General features: G+C 39.6%; 1 long non-coding RNA gene across 1 annotated transcript in view; it reads left to right on the forward strand.

Annotated features, from left to right (window-relative positions):
* Positions 1-3,965, forward strand: part of LOC148005662 (uncharacterized) — a 38,274-nt gene extending 34,309 nt beyond the window's left edge. Inside the window, exon 3 of the long non-coding RNA XR_015620121.1 lies at positions 1,569-3,965. This is a non-coding gene — a long non-coding RNA (uncharacterized LOC148005662). The remainder of the gene's footprint in view (positions 1-1,568) is intronic.
* Positions 3,966-7,638: the final 3,673 nt, after the last annotated feature.

A 7,638-nucleotide genomic window follows, 5' to 3' on the forward strand; every position in this document is an offset into this window, starting at 1 on the left:
GAGATACCGTAGTAAAATCATCCTAGTTTATATTAAATAAATAAACACGATGGTATCTGGAATGACAACTTGGTGTCATTTGACATATGTCTAAGAGAGCACCACGACCAGAGATTCCACTCTCGTCATTACAAAATTACTGTCTGATAAACAGACTTGGTTTCTTCACTCCTCTTAAAGAGGAGTCCCAGATGCTCCATCCTTCTGCCGGTGTGAATCTTTCTAAAAACATACACAAATATACTGCTTTTCTTGTAAAGATAGGCCCACCAATAAGGCCCAACAAAGCAAGTAAATTATAATATTTTTAATAATTGACATTTTTTTCCATTGGTTCAAATTTGTGTGGCCAGCAATCTGGTGTGTAGTTCCCACCTGCCTCCAAGTTTCCATGTTGGCAAATTGACACTGTGAGGATGGTAGTGGTGTTGGGTTAAAAAGGCATGGTGCTAACTGACCGCTAGGCTTGCATAATTACTCATGTCAGTAGTCTTAGCATGCATTTTAATTGGTTTGCATTATCTATAAAATAGTGTCGTAAAATAACAAAATGGTTTCTGCTAAAACGGCTAATTTGTTGTCTTCAAAATAAGAGGAACCCAAATTGGAACCCAGACAGAATAAAATCCTCAAAATGAGAACATTTTAGCTAAACTGGCGGTGTGTGCTTCTTTTCCCATGAGGACTATTAGCTAAAAAATTTAGCTTACCTTTGTTGACTTAGGGAAACCGTTTCCATTCGATCTATGTGTTGAAATGAAAGCATTTTGGGTTTAAGTTTGTTTTATTTCTCTCCTCTAACAGGAGAAACTTGACAACCTCCTGTTGTGATGGAATCACAGCTCAAATCTGGACAGACCACACCAGGCCAAAGCAGTTCCATGAGAAATAGGTTTATTGTGGGGGAAGGGAGTGACAGAGACAAAGGGGTGGGGGGAAGAGAGGAAGAAGAAGGTTTGAAGGTCAGGAAGTGTCAGCCTTTTATTTTGACTGTGACATAATCGCTGGCAGGGAAAAGTAGGAGGTAAACCAAATGGACGCTGGGAATTATGACAATTACCATGGCAAAAGACACTAGGTTCCTGTTGCTTATGGGTGACATTATCCCTGGGCACAAGGTGAAAGCCGTTCCTGATACCAACACTCCTTTATGCAACTATTAATATTTTTTTCTTTTCTTCATTCTCTCAGTCTTTGAATTTGTCTTGGTATTAGTCCTTATATTTTATTTTATTTTTAGCATGGAACATCTATGCTATCTCAACTAAGATCTGCTTCATTTTGATTGTTCTTTTTCTGTAAATTATTTCATCTAAATACCCCTTACTTTACTTATGGTCAAAAACATTCTGTGTGTTTCCCAGCATGCAGCACAGATTACATTATGAGAATGGACTATTTTTATTTTTAGAATGTTTAGTTTCTAAACATGCATTAGAATAGTTTTTAAAAAGCATGTTTCCCCTCAAGTGATTTTTCTATTATTATTTGGGGAGCTAGGTTAGAGGCTCCATTGCATGCCAAGCAGAAGATAAGTAACTCATAAGCAACTATGCTTCATTTTATAGGGGAAACTTGTATTGACCAGGAAGGACATGGTGCAGAGTAAATATTAAGAAAGAAGACATGATACGCTTCACAATAGTCAAAAACAACAGAAAATACCTCAGTGTGACTCTAACCAAGCAAGTGAAAGATCTGTGTGACAAGAACTTCAAGTCTCTGAAGGAAGAAATTGAAGAAGATCTCTGAAGATGGAAAGATCTCACATGCTCATGGATTGGCAAGATTAATATAGTAAAAATGGCCATTTTTCCAAAAAGCATTGGACAGATTCAGTGTAATCCCCATCAAAATTCAAACTCAATTCTTCATAGAGTTAGAAAGAGCAATTTTCAAATTCATTTGGAATAAAAAATACCCAGGATGGTGAAAACTACTCTCAACAATAAAAGAACTTCTAGGGAATCACCATCCATGACCTAAAACAGTATTATAGAACAATAGTGATAAAAACTGTATAGTATTGGTACAGGGACAGGCAGTTAAATCAGTGGAATAGAATTGAAGACACGGAAATGAGCCACACAGCTATGATCACTTGATCTTTGACAAAGGAGCTAAAAGCATCCAGTGGAAAAAGATAGCATTTTCAGCAAATGGTGCTGGTTCAACTGGAGGTCAGCATGTAGAAGAATGCAGATCAATCCATGCTTATCACCCTGTACAAAGCCTAGGTCCAAGTGGATCAAGGACCTCCACATCAAACCAGATACACTCAAATAATAGAAGAAAAAGTGGGGCAGAGCCTCGAATACATGGGCACTGGGGAAAATTTCCTGAAGAGAACACCAATGGCTTATGCTCTAAGATCAAGAATCGACAAATGGGACCTCATAAAACTGCAAAGCTTCTGTAAGGCAAAGGACACTGTCATTAGTACAAAATGGCAAGCAACAGACTGGGAAGAAGGTCTTTACCAATCCTACATTTGACAGAGGGCTAACATCCAGTATATACAAGGAACTCAAGACTTTATACTCTAGAGAGAAAATAACCCTCTTAAAAAATGGGGCACAGAGCTAAACAAAGAATTCTCAGCTGAGGAATATCAAATGACTGAGAAGTACTAAAGAAATGTTCAACATCCTTATTCATCAGGGAAATGCCAGTAAAAACAACCCTGAGATTCCACCTCACACCAGTCAGATTAGGCTGAGATCAAAAGCTCAGGTGACAATAGATGCTGGTGAGGATGTGGAGAAAGAGAAACACTCCTCCATTGTTGGTGGGATTGCAAACTGGTACAACCACTCTGAAAATCATTCTGGAAGTTCTTCAGAAAATTGGACATAGTACGACCTGAGGACCCAGCTATACCACTCTTGGGCATACACCCAAAAGATACTCCAACATACCACAAAGACACATGCTCCACTAGGTTCATAGCAGTCTTATTTATAGTAGCCAGAAGCTGAAAAGAACCCAGATGCCCTTCAATGGAGGAATGGATAAAGAAAATGTGGTATATCTACACAATGGAGTACTACTCATCTATCAAAAACAATGACATCATGAAATTCATAGACAAATGAATGGAACTAGAAAATTTCATCCTGAGTGAGGTAACCCAATCACAGAAAGACATGCACAGTATGCACTCCCTGATACATAGATATTAGCCCAAAAGCTCAAATTACCCATGATTTAATCCACAGACCACATGTAGCTCAAGGAGAAAGACCAAAGTGTGATGCTTTAGTCCTTCTTAAAAGGGGGAACAAAAATATTCATAGGAGGAAATATGGAAACAAAGTTTGCAGCAGAGACTGAAGGAATGGCCATTCAGAGCCTGTCCCACCTGGGGATCCAGCCCATATGCATAGAGCCATCAAAACTGACATATTTATGAAGCCAAAAAGTGCATGCTGACAGGAGCCTGATAAAGGTGTCTCTTTAGAGGCTCAAACAGAGCATGACAAATACAGAAGTGAATGCTAGCAACAAACCATTGAACTGCAAATGGGGTCCCTGTTGGAGGAGTTAGGGAAAGGACTGAAGGAACTGAAGGGCTTACAACCCCATAAGAACAGCAATACCAACCAAGCAGAGCTTCCAGGGACTAAACCACTACCCAAAGGCTACACATGGACAGACCCACGGTTCCAGTTGCATATTTAGCTGAGGGTGGCCTTGTTGGGCATCAAAGGGAAGAGAAGCCCTTGGTCCTGCCAAGGCTGGACCTCCCCAGTGTAAGGGAATGTCAAGGCAGGGAGGTGGGGAGGTGGGAAGGAGGAGTGGTTGGCAAGGGGGAACACCCTTATATTAGTATGGGGAGGGAGACGGGATAGGGGGCTTATGGACTGGAAACTGGGAAAGGGACAATGAATTTCAAATGAATTACATTTGAAATGTAAATAAAAATGTTCAGTAAAGAATTTTAAAAAATAAAAAAAGAAAGGTGACATGAAGAGTCAAAATTTTACAAAAATATTGGTATGATTTTTTTCAGCTTGTATACACAGCAGGCTTATTCTACCTCATTTTGACCTATACTTCATGTAAAAAATAGTCATTTAAAAAGCCAACAGGAAAATTCATGTGTCCCCTTACCTATAGCTAAAAATTAAACATTTTGTAAAGAAAAGTGGGGAGAGAACAAAATATTATAGCATTTCAACTAATTACATTGTCATTTTCTTGGTATTGTTATTTTTTATCATTTTGATGCTCTAATATGATAACTTTTGAATGATGATACATTACTTCTGGGCTTTCCTTTCTGTTCTATTAGTCAATGTGACATTTTTAAAAAATGCCTATACCAGCTGCTTTGATGATAATGTCTAAATGATATGTTTCAAAATCTCGGGATTTCAAATCTCTAACAAATGATATGTTTCAAATCTCTAACTTTGTTTTTTTTTTTTTTTTTTTTTGCTCAAGAGTACATACTCAAAGGAAAGCGCTTAGAGACAAAAAGCATTTTATGTAGATTCCTGTGGCTGCTTGCTTTGTTTTCTGTTACTATTTCTGTTGCAATAAATGAAGAAGCCCGGTGAGCACCAAGTTTGCTTATTAATGGTGGACTTTCCCACGCCACTTTATTAGCAATAAGCAGGCCCAGTTACTTTGCATGCACAGAGAGGGTGGGTGGGTGAGGAGCGTCCACAGATTCTCTCTGGCAGTCTTTGTGTCCTCCAGCTTGATGTTAGCAGCAGCAGGCATTTGGGAATACCAGTAAGAGGTGCAGGCCTTACCTGTGGAAAAGGGGCAAGGATGGTGAAGGTTCTTCAATCCTACAATGATGGCTGCTCCAGCTTTTGTTCAGACCTTGGAAGATAGGATTCTTCAGTCCTCGACACCAGTTAGGGTTATCGTTCGCCTAAGGTTCATGGTCTTTTTGCCTGTGTTATAGGCACTGTTTTTTCCACTATGGCCCTTGACCCTCTCTCTACTGCCTCTCCTGTGTTGCTAGCGCTGCCCTCTAAGATAAGGCTGATCTTACCTCCTGCTTCTCATCCTTCCTGTAGCTATCAGAGCTGTGCACTCTCCAGCTCCACTTCTGTAGCCAAACTGCCAGTCGCTTCAGTGTCTGTTACTGCTCCACTGACACACCACTACATCATCTTTCTTCATGGTATCAGTTCAGTCAGTGTTTCTAATAATAGTTACCACAACAAAGACTATATGGACATGTGAGGGAAGCCTTTCATTGAGCCTAATATTGCCATACTGGAGGAGCCCACAGAGGAGAAATCCTCCCAGCAGGATCACACAATGACCTGAGCTGCTCAATCACTCAGCAAAGAGATATTTACACCAATCACCACAGACTTCATTACAAAATGTTGTGTTTACAGCAGCCATCATGGCATTGTTCTGGTTATAAAGTTCCTCTATTAGGGTGCCAGAAGAAATGCATCCCTTGGGTTTGGATGAAAATGGTTGAGGAAGATTTAGTGAAAATTGCTAGAAGGAGTTATGCCTGGTGCTGCAGCAAGCAGCTTTAGTAGTTGTGTGTTTTTGTAAAGGAATTTGTGGAAAGTTCAGGACATCTGGTTCTGGCACAGGGTGGTGTGGCTGAATGTCTGACGAGACACCAGGGAAAACCCATCCACTTTGAATAGAGAGTAATATCGCCCCATCTTCTAACATTTTGCTCATTTGTTCAAAAATTAATATCAAAGAAATGTCAATAATATGAAAAGAATTGACACTAATATTTTAACTAGTATCAAACATGCTTCCACAGTGACTGCCCAGTATCCCACATAAACATTTTTTCACCCCAATCTGCCTCACATTCATTCAATTGATCCTCAGTTTCCACATTTGCCTTCCCAACAATGCAGACACTGTGGAAGACAATTTATTTTCGAAACTTGTATGGCAGAAATAGTTTAAAATATTTTTCCTTCTTGTTTTACAGTTTTAACTGGGTTCATATTCTTTAAACTCTGTCAAAACACTGTTCTCCTTATTTCAGTGATGGGCAAAGTGAGGGAGAGGAAACTTCGGGACAGAGTTAGGATTACAATTTAGGCCGAATGATCTGGACTTTCTTTTTGCTCTGCATATGGTAACAATCAATAATACCATGTCAGAACCATGAAAGTAGTAGACTACAATAACAAAGTGAGAATCTGACAAAAAAAAAAGATTAATTGACGTGATCACATGCTATATTCTCTAAGTTTTCAGAACTACCTGTGCTTACTGCTAGGCTAAGCGGGAGCTTCAGAATACTTCTGTTCTCTCTGTCAGTAAAGTTGGGGGCTCCGTCATCATACACAGACATGCTGCAAATGAAGAAGGTTTTCCCTGCACTTATATGCACCTATGATTAATGAGAGACCCCAGTAGGTGCCCTCTGGAGGCATTACCTGCCTGCATCTGTCATGACCATCTGGTTGGGTAGTCTTGCACGACGGTCCTCCAGGCAACGATGCTAAAGAAATTCCACAATGTTGGTGGCTAAACTTTGAGTCTATGTCCTCGAGGAATGATTGGGGAAATTTTGTTAATTAAAATTTAAATAGCTAGGCACAGTGTTGGGATTCTGAGGCAGGAGGATTACTTGAACTAAGTTCAGCCTGGCCAACGTTGAACGAGCCTATATCGAAAACTAAATAATCAACTCACGACACAATATTGTTTAATTACTCCTCATTACTGTTCATACTGAGGAAATTAATCTGATAAAAGTTATGATGTATTCCCAGAGTCATATGAAGTAGCTAGCAGAATAGACACATAAGAAATAATTTTAAAAAGTGAACAAATATCAAGATGGGAAAATCCTCTCTAGCGAAATAGCTCTAAGTACACTGCTACAGCAGTAGATATTTGAGACTGGGTCTGCAAAAACTTGCAGGAGAGTGTGTACCCCGTTAACCTCAGCCACATCCATAACCAATAAATCTGCAGAAGTCACCTCCAGAAAGTAAAAGTCTACTTTTCAGAATTTAGCTTTTCCACTAAGTCCATAAATACTTTGTTTGTTTGTTTGTTTATTTGTTTTTCTGGTTATGGATAAGCATTATTGGAGCTGGATCCTTCTGATGCCCCATGCTTAGAAAATATAGCCAGGCCTATGCTAAGCAAGGACTTTACCACTGAACTGTACCCCCACTGCGGAGAACAGAATAAAAAAGTTCTGCAGAACTTCTTAAAGAGTCTAGTGACAATAAATACTCCTCAGTGATGCCGATGTCTTCTGCTCTGAAAACAGGCACCTCCATGTGTTCTCCAGGCAATAGAAAAGTGAAATGTGGGGCTGGCAGTTTGGGTCAGCAGGTTCGCTGCAGAATCTAGATTCAGTTTTCAGGACCCACGTGTGGGAAGGAAAAAGCAAACTCACCCAGCTTGACCACATGCATCCACATGTCATTTCTCCCACATAAACAAATAAATAAAATATAAAAGGAATTACCAGAAAGTAAACTGTGTCTATAAAGTAGCCAGGGACATAGTGCATACATACGATAAAGGCAAGACTGGACCAGAAACACTGGAGATCAAGGATTTCTGTTACTGCCATTCATCAGGTGTGTTCATACCTGTAAACCCCCCCCAAAAAAAGCAAAAACAAAACAAAACAAACAAACAAAAACCCCAAAACAAAAAACAAAAACA

This window comes from Rattus norvegicus, chromosome 5 (assembly GCF_021556685.1).
Source record: "Rattus norvegicus strain SHRSP/BbbUtx chromosome 5, alternate assembly SHRSP_T2T, whole genome shotgun sequence".
Lineage (NCBI taxonomy): Eukaryota > Metazoa > Chordata > Mammalia > Rodentia > Muridae > Rattus > Rattus norvegicus.